The sequence below is a fragment of the Buteo buteo genome, chromosome 2 (assembly GCF_964188355.1).
Source record: "Buteo buteo chromosome 2, bButBut1.hap1.1, whole genome shotgun sequence".
Classification (NCBI taxonomy): Eukaryota; Metazoa; Chordata; class Aves; order Accipitriformes; family Accipitridae; genus Buteo; species Buteo buteo.
In genome coordinates, this window is record NC_134172.1 from 58,676,024 (window position 1) to 58,689,362 (window position 13,339).

The 13,339-nt window shown below is 38.4% G+C and overlaps 1 protein-coding gene across 26 annotated transcripts in view; it reads left to right on the forward strand.

Annotated features, from left to right (window-relative positions):
* Positions 1-13,339, forward strand: part of ARPP21 (cAMP regulated phosphoprotein 21) — a 206,041-nt gene that overhangs the window by 39,786 nt on the left and 152,916 nt on the right. For 23 of the 26 annotated variants that reach the window (XM_075056504.1, XM_075056438.1, XM_075056455.1 and 20 more), the window contains one exon: positions 8,037-8,114. The exons of the other annotated variants lie outside the window; for them this stretch is intronic. The gene's annotated coding sequence lies outside the window, so the exon portion shown is untranslated. The remainder of the gene's footprint in view (positions 1-8,036; positions 8,115-13,339) is intronic. 26 annotated transcript variants of the gene reach the window in all.

Consider the following 13,339-nt stretch of genomic DNA (forward strand, 5'->3'; position numbering starts at 1 on the left):
AACAACTGTTCTTGAAAAAGAAAATTTCATCTCAATGGCTTTGCTTGATTCAGGCTATGATCCTCTACAGCTAAGCTACTGGTGGTATCACCATCACTGGGAGACCATGAAGAGCCTAGGGAGAGCAAGCTTTTGTGTGTGGTTTGTGCACGCTTTCTCTCATGTTTATTCCTTGAAATATTTGAGAGCCTTGTTTTGAAGCGGAATGTTGAAATCTTGGCAGTCTTTCAAAAAATGCCTCTTGTTTACCAGCCAGCCCTTACAGGATTTTTGCATTAACAGTAGTAAGATGGGAAAATGGACATCAAAATGCAGGCTTATTGGCAATGTGCATTTGTGGCTAAAAATATTAATTAGGAATCAATGTGCATTTGTGGCTAAAAATATTAATTAGGAATGTGATGAATTAGGAGTCATTAGGAATGTGGTTGGGAACAGTAAAATAAACGTTGACATGTTGTTACGTGACTCATAAATACATTTTCACCTGGAGTAACCCATATAGAACAGGTCACTTTATCTTAGAGAGGATTCTGTGGGGTTAGAGGGTATTTCAGAAAAGAATGACAACAATGAATAAAGGCATAGGAAAGTTCTCATTTGAAGTGAAAAACTAGATTACTTTAGAAATAAGAAGACTCAGAGGTGACATAAAAGTACCTAAAGCAGTGAATGGTCGCAAACAGGTAGATGAGCCTCTGTACTGCAATGCTGGTGGAATTTATGAATGGGGATGTTTAACATTAGAAAAGAAATACTCTTTGCCATGACATTGAAGTTCTATGGGGTATTGTTAGCAAAATTCATACACTTGAATCTTGGTCATTTGTATGGATAAAGAAAAATATCTGAAGTTTAGTGCTAGGAAAGAGCTTGGGAAGAGTTATTTAAGTGTTTCTTTTAGTTCACTTCAGGATCAGAGGTAGGATTCTGGTAGGATCAGATCCACTATGTGATTTCTATGTGCATGTGTATCTGTGCACATCTCACAAATGCCCCTTCTTTTACAGAAAATACAAGTGCAGTAAAAACAAAACAATTTTTTCCCCTCTAACCCTAGCACAGTAGACCCCAGGATACACCCTATTTTTGTAGGCTTTTACCTAGAGGGAGAAGAAATTTCTCAGTTGAAATTGTTTCTGAAGCTAGGATATAGCATGCTATAGGGACTGAAGTTATTTGTTGGCTGTAGAAGAGGCTGGACAAGATGACCAGTGTAACTTACTTCACTTATGAAATCCTTTAATCCTCCCGAGTTGGTAGACCTTGGGAGTGTGACTGATTGCATCTGCATAACACACAGAACTTGGTTTGAATCTTCACAGACCTTCTACGGCACCTCTCTGGCAGAGATGCACATTCTTCTTTTTCTTTCTTTTTCCTTTTTTTCTTTTTCTTTTTATCTTTCTTCTTCTTCCTTGTCTTTTTTCTTTTTCTTTTTTCTTTTTCTTTTTCTCTTATTTTTCTTTTTCTTTTCCTCTTCTTCTTCTTTTTCTTTCTTTTCCTTTTCCTTGTCTTTCTCTTTCTTTTTTTTTTCTTTTTGAGGTAGAATGGATCACCTGAAATGACTTCAATAACAAGAAGGCAAAGTTACAGCTAACCAGAGAGGTGATTTTATGGCTGGATGCTGTGTGTGCACAGTGTGCCCTGGTGTGTAACATGACAGTACGATGAATCTGTGGAGCACAAGAACAAACAGCTGAGATAGTTTTGGAGCTTTTCACCACTCAAATTCAGTGCAGCATAGGTTCATGTTCTCTGTCTGGAGCAGGCACAGGCTCTGACATGGATCCCCTGAAGGGAACCCATAGCTGGGTTTTGTCCTGGAGGGAAGCACTTAATTCACCTCAGGATAAAGCCATCCGTTCTTCCAGCCCAGCAGAGAAGGCTGTTCTGGTTTTAGTGGTAGAAATGGAGTATGTTTCCTTCTATTTCACAGTCCCTTTGGACAGAACAATAGAGAGAAAAAAAAAGAGATGTAGGTTCCTAGCAGGCCCTTTGGAAAAATGAATGGATGGGGGGAAACATTTCTTATGGCAACTGATATCAAATAACAACAACAAACACTTTCAGAAAGGCCCGAGATGCACAGGGGAGATGAATCCGTTTGCCTTCTCAATGAAAATTTACAGTGTATTATATCCCATGAATATTATGACCCTCTTAGAATATGAGAAAGGGGAAGGTGAGACACACGTAACTGAATGTTTCTTTTTCTGTGGAATTACATGGAAAATGCTAGGATTTCCCACAAGCTGCAACAACAAAAAATATCTTTTTTTTTCTTTCATGCATTTATTGCATGGACTGTATTTATATTGTATGCATGACATTCAAGCACATTGTTCTTTTTTGTTCTCAAATTGGTTTGTTTTCTCAGCAAAACTTGGCTTGTTAACAGTGTCTTGTCATTCATCTGAAAGTCCTTTCTAACTTCATGACTGATCTTGTCTGCCTTTGATTAAATTATATTTTAAAACATACTTTCACTTGGACTTTAGTAATTTTTCCAGCTGCTGTTTCTCATCTCACCAGCTTGCTGAGGCTATTTCACATGTTTTTACTGGAAAATAATTCTCTCCACACATATCACATAGCTAAAAAGCCAAACAAAAGAGAATCTAATTTACCTGAGGGAGTAATCCTAGAAGAACACCTACTGCTGAGTATCAGATAATAGGTTAGTAGTACTCCAGAACAACAAATGAATATATTCCCCTGTTTCTGGGACTTCTGTGTGCAGGACATCACTGGGAGAGCTGGAACTTCAAGTTTCTGATTCCATCAGAAACTGGGGTTTGTTTGCAAAACAGGTAGTTCCTCTATTGCAAAAATAGTATCACCTTCTATTCCAGGTGCAATAAAAGCAGTTGAGTACTGACCTGAAAAAATTAGTTATTGTGCCTCCAAAGCAAGCTGCTCAAAACAAACGTTTTTACATCGCAGTCCACCTCCATGGACATAGTGTTTTACTGTCGGAATCAAGCAATTGTTTTGGCCTGTAATCCATTGCTTTTCTTTCTTTTATTTTTCCTTCCGGCTCTCGAAGAGGCCAGCAGTAACATCTGTTAGAGTTAAGATACACTGCAGTGACTTTTCTGATACTGGAGCCCTGTAGCATATGGCTATGCAGAAGCAAGGAGATAGGCTTTTCTGTCTACATGATCTATAACACTGTGCTGCTAATTCAAGAAGAGTGAACTATTTTTAGAGGTTACCAAATGACTCAGAATAAAGAAGCAATTGTATAACAGATGCAAAACCGAACATTCAGATTATCTGGCTGTTAAAAAAACTGGAAGAAATCAGCCTAATTTCAGTTCAGCTGGAGGGAGTAGACTTCTTTAACAGCACCCCAAGTTAATTTAAAGCATGTTCCTGAATATAGAATCTTTGCTATCATGAGCTACAGATGCTTTAAAAAACAAAAACCCCTTCCTCCCCCTGCTTCTGATGACAGATATGAATTTTAGTGCAAGAGATTTATGCCAGTATTTGATATTGACTGCATTGCACCTAGAGTTTTAAATCCCATTAGAAACTGCTTATCTTATTAAATGAGGAGTTTAATAGTATGCTTGGATAGTCGACAGCCAAAACAAGATCAGCAGTGTTTTCACAGAGTAGGAAAAATGATAAAAATGATGATGACTGAGTACATACTAAGTGTCAGCTCTGTCAGGATCATGGGCTTGAGATTTAAGTATTAATATAATATTTCTCAAACCTTATTGATTGTCACTACTTAAAATTCACAGGTTCCCCTCCTAATTCTTCAGGAACATTGAAAATGTCACTACAAACTCAACACCTGGAAAGTTTTGGATTTGAATTAAAAAAATAAAAATGCCTGCAGTATTTACTCTTAAAAACTGAGACAACCTAATAGCCCTAATATTTCAGCAGTTTTCTATGGCAGCTTATTAGGTGCACTGCATGAGGTTAAGATAGAAGTTTTTCATTACATAACAGGAAATAAGCAATTTTTAAAACTTATCCAATGTTGTATAACACTCCTGTAAAGATGGGTGGTAAAAATTAGGCTCAGGTGAAATCAGTGGCATGAATTCAGCAGGGCTTTGATTTCACCCCAGATGCCAAAATTCTACTTTCTCCTACCAGATGCTGGCTTTAGAGGAGATATTGGTAGTGAAGTGACATATTGTATGGTAAGATAGGGTAACGTGATGTGAGCATGCTAAAGTGGAACCACAGGATGGAGTCAGCAGTAGTTACCTTTGCGTATGCAGCTTTGGGGAAAAGAAAAAAAACCCACATACACAGAACGAACTAGAAACACTGGCAGATGGAAGGAGGGCATACCCTATTTTGGCTGAGATGAGGGCTGACAGCAAATTCGTGCAGGTTGAGTAAAGAGGTAGAAATTTTCCTGCTGTGTTGGATTTTTCAGGTTAATATGGTGGAGCTCCTGCGCTAGAGGCTAGCGGCTAGAGAAGCTGAAGCCTGCAGGGCTGTGGGGAAGGAGCAGAACTGTGACAGTTACTAGAGCCGGTCTCGGTGTGTGTTTCTTGTATTTGTGATACCTAAGTACAGAGAAAACTCTGCTAGTGAAAGGGAAACAAATTCAATTCAACTGCATTTTTTTCTACTTGGTTTTCCAACTCTAATGAATGAAAATTCATCTGGAGAAACACTAATTGGGCTTGACACAACAAACACAGCAGTAATGGAAGCAGGTTTCTCAGCTAGGCAGTCTGATCATCTAACAAGCTGTCTCAATGAGATTAGCTAGTTTAAGGTCTTGTGACATTATTCATTATCTTTCTAACACACTGATCTTTACAGTACACTTCCCAATTTGATATTGTATCTCCTCATCTAGCTATAGGCTCTGTTCTTTTATACCCAGGATAATGCTTTTGTTAATTCATTGACGATCAGCAGCAAAAAATAGCACTCCCTGGCACTTCACCCTTCTCACAATATCTCTGAGGGTGTTCGTTTCACATCGATGTCATTTTACTGTCAGTGGCAAGGTGACCAGGTGAGTTGATCAAGAAGGCATCAGTAAGTATTTATAAATGGATATCTTGGAAATTTGTCAATGCTGAAATCAGTTTTGTGCAAGAGAACTAGTCAAATATTACTGTATTTTCAGGAATGGTCAAACTGCAGGAGTGTAACAGTTGATTGCCCAGAGGAAGCACCAAAATCCTATGATTAGCAAGTTCTTTGTTCATGCCAGCGCAGGAATTTGAAAAAGGCAAAAGAGTGAGAACGTCTGCAGTTCCATGCTATATACAGGAGCATGGCAAAAAAAGAATAACAGAACTAATGCACGTGTCTGTAAATAATACTGGACATGTTTAGGCATCATTAGGATTGCAGCAAGCATCCTCTGTATATTGTCAGATCTTAAAATCATCTACAATTCTCCCTGTGATTATTCTTACTGCTTTTTGTGATAATTCCTTATCAGTGTGAAACATTCTTATTACTGAAAGTAAGTATGTTGCTTTCATGTCAATCTGAAATAAAACTAAGTTGCTATCAGAATAACTGCATTTAACTGAAAGGGCAAATATTAGCTTCAGTTGCAGGAACACAGGAGTTGCAGAGTGAAAACGTGCTGTGCTGCTCCTTTGCTCATCACAAAATTGTAATGTGGAGGGAAAAGCGGTGTGCATAAATAAAAATCAACAAATCCAATGCATCTAGCTATTTGTCTTGGCAGTTTCACACATTTCTTCTTTTATAATGAATCATAATATGAATGTAAGTATCAGCTGCCGTCTTTCAAGAATTAGAAAGTTTCAAACACTATTTTTTGTCATTCACTGTGCAAATGAACACTTTCAGTATCGTAGGAAAAGCTGTTCACGAACAGAGCATTTCTCAGTTTGGAAATAGTTTGTCCTATACGGTTTTATTTAGGCGATACCTATAAATAGAAATCAGCTGCTAGAAATTAGTTTACTGGGCTAAACCATACTGTTTTATTTTGCTACCCAGCTAGTCCTGGTAAGGCTAAAAAATAGTTAATAGGCAGTCTGTAAGATCTTATAAGATGACATTTGGAAATCCTGCAGTCATATTAGTCATTAGCCATGGCAATATTCTGCCATAAGGCAATGAGTCAGACAATTGATTAGAGAACTTCATCATGATATACCCTCCGGCATGAATATGGAGAGAAGGAAAAGGAAAAGGAGAAAGGAGAGAGTGCATGGGACAGGGGACAGGAACATGGAGGAGTAGAAGGGCAAAGAAAGTCTGAAAGAGCTTATTTTTGAGGTGAACAGTAATCGAGGTAATGGAGAAGAGGCAGACAGCATAAATCACAAAGCCTGAGGATCTACAAGGTGTGCTACCCTCACGCTTTGTGAGTGGAGTCCAACATCACTGGAAAAATCTAATTTTTCTTGCACTCTTAGCATGGCATCTTGCTTTAGATGTGAGGCAGCTGTCGGCCACCTTCCTTACCAGTGTCCAATAAAAGTTGTGGTGAAGACTGGCATTGAAACACTATCTGTTTTTAATTCTGCCCATTTTCTAAAATGGATGTGTGGATATGTATGGCTTTACCAGCTATCACCATGTTTGCTGAGAGTATCAGCAAAATGACCAAGAGTGCACAAAAGCTGACAAAAGGCCTACAGGGGACATGGGAGAAATGCTCACCCTTGGAAAAAATGCTGGGCTCTGCAATTAAAAGGAAAGAGCTCTGCTCTTTAGGGGTTTGTGATGCTTTTACTGGTGGCCGTGCTATGAATCCCCTGCTGCTGTTTTGGAAATAAGCACACCACTTTTGGCTGTGATGCTCAGGTATGCAAGGCTGGGTGCCTGCCCCATCCCTGCGGTCAATCTTAAAAGCTGCCAGCTCCTGGTAGGAGGAAGGCAGGACTCAGAAAGTACAAGTATTGTACAAACAGTAAGAATGATAGGCACAAGAAGAAAACACTTGCACAGCCAAGATTTTACTGCAGCACCTTTTTTTTTCAAAATTTATCTCCCTAATGTGTGCTTTTCTTCATAGCATGGTGTGATGACTTAAGGACCTTATTTGCAGTATTTCCAAATGGCTGGGTCTATCTTGATTTGTCCTGAATCAAATTCATCTAGGTCCTTAAGTCGTGTACAGTTCTATCAAAAATTGGTGAGCTTTGTCATTTTACTCCTGCAGATTTAGTACCATTTGTCTGATATACTTGTATTATAAATAGTCAGGGGTGCTTGTGCTTTTAGAGCAGGGGAGCTATTAGTAAGATGTTCTCCATGAAGGCACTGTCTTTTATGGTGTTAACTGGCTTTCTTGGTTTGCAAGGCTCATCTCTTTTCTGAGGCATTTCAGGAAAGAGGTTCCCAGTCTTGTTTATGTTTATAGGAAAGTGATTACAGTTATAATACAGGGAAAAGCTGATCTGTTGGGGGGGTTTTGGCTTATTTTCGAAGTATTCTGATTTGTATGAAAATACTCTGCCTGTGATAAACACTTACTATAACTATAAATCAAAATGAATAATTTATTGTTTGTGCTTTTAAAAACTGTGTTAATCAATACCAAACATTTCAAAAGAATACATGCAGATGATATTATTGGCAAACGAGATTGCTGCTGAGATCAGTGTAAAATTCCCATCGTCTTCAATGAGATTATTTTCAGACTGCAATGTAGGATGTTACATTTTTGCGGGCTGCCATTATGTAAACTCATAATGATGGATAGTCCTTTCTTCCGAATTACAATAACCATAAGAAAGATCAGAAGAAACAGGTGTGAATAAACAAAGGTACCGGGAGATGGGTTGAATTGCTTAAAATTATCCATTAAATAAAAGGTAGAATCAGGATCAGAGCCCTGATATGTGAAGTCAAGACCGGGCTCCCTCTTAAAGTTACTGCTTCACATGCAGCTTTCTCAGGTGATGCATGGCTCATCTTTCTTGGGCTGTGGAGATCTCATATAGCGTGTAACAACAAAATCAATTGTAGAACAAGCGTCAGCAGATTACTCCCCACTGCCACTAATTACTTTTCATAGTGGCATCTTGCCTTTCTCTCTGCTCTATCCCCAGGCTTATGAAGCACTTCCCATCGCCGTCATTTACTTCTGTGAGCCATGAAGCTCTCCTGACATCGACAGGAAAGGCAAGGTAGGGAGAAGGCTTCATGCTTCATGTGCTCATATAAGCAGTGGATCATAGGGCCATGTAATGGAGTTACAGATTTGAAACAAGGCTCCTGTTCACCATGCCTAGCTCACCTTCAAGTCGTTTAATATATCTTTTCTTCTTTATAAGGAATCTTGGCAGGCCTGTGTCTCACTCCTCTTTCAGGGAATGTGGTGATACAAACACATTTACTTATCTTAAACAACTAGAATTTCATGACATAAATATCACAATAAACAAAAATATTGTTGAAAGCTACATAGCGTGAGGGTAATGCCATATGTCATTAAAACACATTTAACTTTTAATTGTCATTAATCACTTGATCCTGTGGGTTGTAAACTTATCACGAGTTTGGTCTGCCTTAGGAATGGGACATAAAATTGTAACTGCAAAGTCTCATGCCACTTACTAAACTGTGACTAATTTTACCTATTCTGACATTATTATCAACCTTCTCCAGTTGTTTTAATATCTTTGTATAAAGATTAGCTCGACTATTTTATTATGTTTGTGTCTTACTCTGTGATGTCTCATTTCTTTTGTGTAAGTGCTATTACTAATAGTCAAGTACATGAAGAAGTCCAAGGACTACAACGTTTTCTTTAGAGTACAATTACTCCTGAATAACATTGGAAAATAATGAATGTGTCTAAACATAGAAACTGTTTTACATGGAAACAATCATCAAGATTAATGGCTACTGTGGTTCATTATTCACTGTATTTTAAGGAAGATTATCTGCAACATAAACTATCAACAAATAAAACAGATGTTAGAGTCATGGTCAAATCTTTCAAGAGCATATAGGATGCCTCTTACACTGCTCAAAGGACTCTTTGTGTGCATGCATTCAATTGACTCTCAACAGGATTGTTCTGAAATTTCTTGATGGGCATGTAAATGTGACTGAGGAGCATAATCTGGCCCCTTGTGAAAGCCTGACACTCTCTGCCCAAAATGTCAGGAGGTTTTGAATGTAAACTTACATATCCTATATAGATATGTTAGTCTGGTGCTCTCGACTCTAGAATCAGCAACAAAAGATGAACAACTGCAATAGCCACAGAAAGCAGATGAATCTTGAGAAAAATGGATTTCAGGAGCACTCTGTCTATTTACATGGAGCACTTATACAATATCTAAGGGCAAATGATGAATCCTTGAATCACATGTTGATTAAAGCTGGAATAACACATAAGTTGCCAGTTTTTTTGAATGCTGAGCAAAGGAACTTTGTTAGAATCAGAAAAGTAATGTTATTCTGAGACCTACTCTCTTTTTGCATCTGTCTCTCTTTCTTCCATCTCTGCTATTTGTTAAATTTCTGCCAAGAGCCTGCCTGCCCTCTAAAGCCTGGCTTCTAGCTACGGATTTGAAGAAATAATAGAAGTGGTTTATACTTCTTGCTTCATAATGTATTCCTAATAACTTTTTGTAAGACGCACAGCATGCAAGACAACATTAAAGAGATTGGAAGGACTGATTTTTTTGTTTCCTTGAAGGTTGTTTTTTTTTAACCTACAGAACATTCTCTGATGTTGGGGAGTTTCATAATTCAGATAACTGAAATGCTGATGAGTAGCAGCCTTGGAATGAGATCCTAACTGAAAGTAGTAGGATGATCATATAGTTTACTCTGTGGGCCTTGGATCATGCCCTGAGAAAATTGGGTTTTTAAGTTGTTTGGTCTGTAGGACCACATAGTTGCCACACTCATGCAGAAGTGTTCAAAAGCAGACCAAAATATGGTTATCATCTCTCAGAATTTTCACAAGGCTGAAGCTACACTGTATCGTTGTGTTGTACTGAACTTCCAGGGAATTTATTTAATTTAATATGCCTCCAGGGTTTTCCGTGAGACTTGAAACTGATTAGAAACTTAAAGCATATAGTATTAAAAAGAAAACAAACCGCATTTGAAAGAAAACAGGCTTTTCTCACAACAGAGCCAATTTTCTTATCTGGTCCAGCAGCGGATCAGCAGTAGGAGTTAATATAAAGGCAACACATAGGTAAATGGCTCTGGCAAATGAATCATCTTTCTAGGTGTCCCATGCTTGGTTTAAGTGAATATGTCATTCGTAGCTGGCTATCCATCGATTCAGTCATGGCAGGATGTGCTTTTGTCCTATTTGGGACTATATCCCTATTTGGATTATGTATATATTTGCATAGATATTGGCTCCTGCTTTACTAACAGGGGAGAGGTATAAAAGGGAACTTCCCTTGGAATGGCAGGAAATAAATTTTTTATATGCACAGGTTCCTTGTAATCTTAAGGTCAAGTTTTCTAGCCAGAAAATGGGGTAGAAGTAGCCACACTTTTTAACTAACCCATTTTTTTTTCCCCATGGCTGTCAGTAAATTTGCATTTGGCTGCGGGAATCCAATTTCTGTTGGCAGCACAGGCACTGAGACATGTACAGCTTGTGCAGATTGCAGCCTGTATCTGTGCTTAAATACTGAGCTCTGAATTTCATTGCTAGGCTGTTCAGTGCCCCCACAATGTCTTTCAAAGTCTTCTAGGCTCTGTTTTATTGTGTTACCTTTGTCAGTCTGAAGTGCAGTAATTTATATTTGTCACAACTGCCCTTCATCTGGTGTGGTACAACCTTGGGTTTTTTGTCTTGTCTTTTTATCAGTGGAGGAGTCCAGTATTTTGAATAATTAAAACCACATAAATAGTTGATCTTGGTGATACAGCATACAAGACTAAGAAGTCTTATGTAAAAGCCATGTATTTTTACTTCTACTGTCTTTGGCTTGAACTAGATTAAAAAAATTGTTGTCATGAAAAATTAAAGGTGATAATAATAGGCATTATTATCCTGTTTACTACACGCTGTTAATATAGAGAGATTTAGATTTCTCCTGAGGAACGGTTTGATGTATATTTGTTTTCAATTAAATTTGCATATGCCGCTTTAAAGAGAAAGAGACTTATTTATCTCTCTATTTGGTTTCACTGAGGAGGGAATAAAAGTTCCATACTTCTCCCGCTTTGCTGCATCACTGCAGGAGAGCCCTGTATTGTGCATCATAAAGAGATTGGGAAGCTGGGTAATTAATCATGAGCTTTTATGTAATAGAAAGTTTAAAATTCATTAGCTTTATATCAGAGTGAGTGTTATGAGGGAGAACATGTTGTGAATGAGAGGGAGAGCCTTATAATTAAGGAAGTGTGTAAATAATAATGAAAGTCATTAGTGCCATTCAGTTTGTAAGAATGTCATAATGTAATTGGAGCATTAAAGTGAAATTTGCGATGACAAACATTAACGATACAAAAGAGAGAAAATGTGGTTATCTTTAGTTTGACAGATAATGTCAGCTTTCTTGCAAGGCCCAGATGGTGCACAGGAAAATGTTATGAACAGTTTTATTTTAATATTTCTGTGATGTGATATTTGGGAATACAATGTCACAAACACACAAGGAGGTTTGCATTTGTGAACCAGTAGTGCCTTGCAGAGCACAGAGTCCAATGCTGAGCGACCAAAGCGGTAGATAGGGAAAGTCTTGTCACTGATGCGAGGTTATTGTTGCAATAAAGCTGAGGTGCAGTGTAGCACGGTATTACAAGGCTGTTAAGTTTTCTGTCTCTCTCTCTGGATGTGCACTTTGAGTCTTTCTTTCCTTTAAAAAAAAAAAAAACAGAAGAAGAAGAGAGGGGGAGGGAGAAAGGGAAGAAAATGATTTAACAATTATGTGGGAAATTATATGATGCTAAAATTGTACCATGTTCTGCTCTTTCAATGAAGGGACTTTCTACAGTATTGCACATTGCAAAGGCTATAATTTTAGGGCGTGAAAAAATGTAGATTCCAAACAAAGGAAAATTTAAATATGTCTAGTGGATAAGGCAAGGCGAAACAAAAAGAAGGCAGCTGGAGAAAATTTGGGGGAACTGTATTATTTTAAGGGCAGTGACTGAGAAATAACTATGCTTAAGACTCCAAGACCTCAAAGTGCTGGAAGCTTAAGTATCTGTCTTTGCGTTCTGTCCATGAAGTACAGCATTGTGGGATTTTATACAGCCCCCACCACTTTGTGTTGAATGGACCTAATTTTTACATAAGCAGTCATCCATCCATTCTTTACTGTCTCTTATCTGCAGCCCACTAGCCAACACAAAAGTTGATTCCAAAGTGTTCATGAGAAACACTGCAAATTGCTAAATTGATGCTTATCAAACTCGTATTCTGCTAAGAGTCTTGGGAAATGAACAGTGGTCCCAAAGGTGTGAAAGTGGAGAGGTGAGGGTGTGCTGTGCAGTATGCTCTGCTCACAGGTAAGGGGCACATGGTAAGGCTGTAATGGCAGTCAGATGGGGGAATAAAGAGCCCAATGAGCCAGTGCAATGTAGCAATCCCCACACCTTATCAAATTATTACCTCAGTAGGATTTTAACCCATACCTCCTTGAAAAACCTCTAAGACTCCCCAATTGCATGACAAAGGCCACATTTTTGCTAGTTTTATCAGCACTGACAAAACTTGAAAGGGTTTTCAAATGACACATAGCAAGAATTATTTATTCTCTGATTACTGTAGGGCTGCTGCTACTGTTGGGATCTGTGGGTAGGACGGTCCAAAGTAGAGTCACACTGACTGTGCTAAATTATGGTTACATCTGTGCCTTTTCTGGTCATTTTTACTGAGCACAAACAAAACTAGCATGATGGTACATAAGCTGTAAAAAGAAGCTGTCAGATATATCGCCTCCAGTAGTTTGTAAAGGGCTGGTTTTGGAAAACATGATTTAGTACAGGTTGGGGTCTTTGTTTTGTTTTGTTTTGGTTTGGTTTGGTTTTTTTCAGGTTGCTCCTGTTCTTTGGCACATGTGCATACTGTTTTGCACATACAGCACAATGTGGCTGTAAAGGGGGCCACTACTTCATCTCATGTGGATTGTGAGGGGAACTGATCTGCCAGCAAATGATGTTATGCTCTTAACTCCCTCTATAGTGGAAGGTCTCCTTATCTCCTCTCAAGCAGCGTTCATGACTGATGTTTGTTGTTTGCTGCTTCTCTAACTGAACAGGTTAATAAAGCTGGGGGAAGGGGGGTAAGCACAGGTGGTCACCACTTTACAGAATAAGAACTAGCCTTTCTTTTATTTACCTTTAGTGGAATTCCAACCTTTATATCAATTTGTGTATAGATTACAGATTTTGAGAATTAGTCTGTGATCTGGCAGGTTCA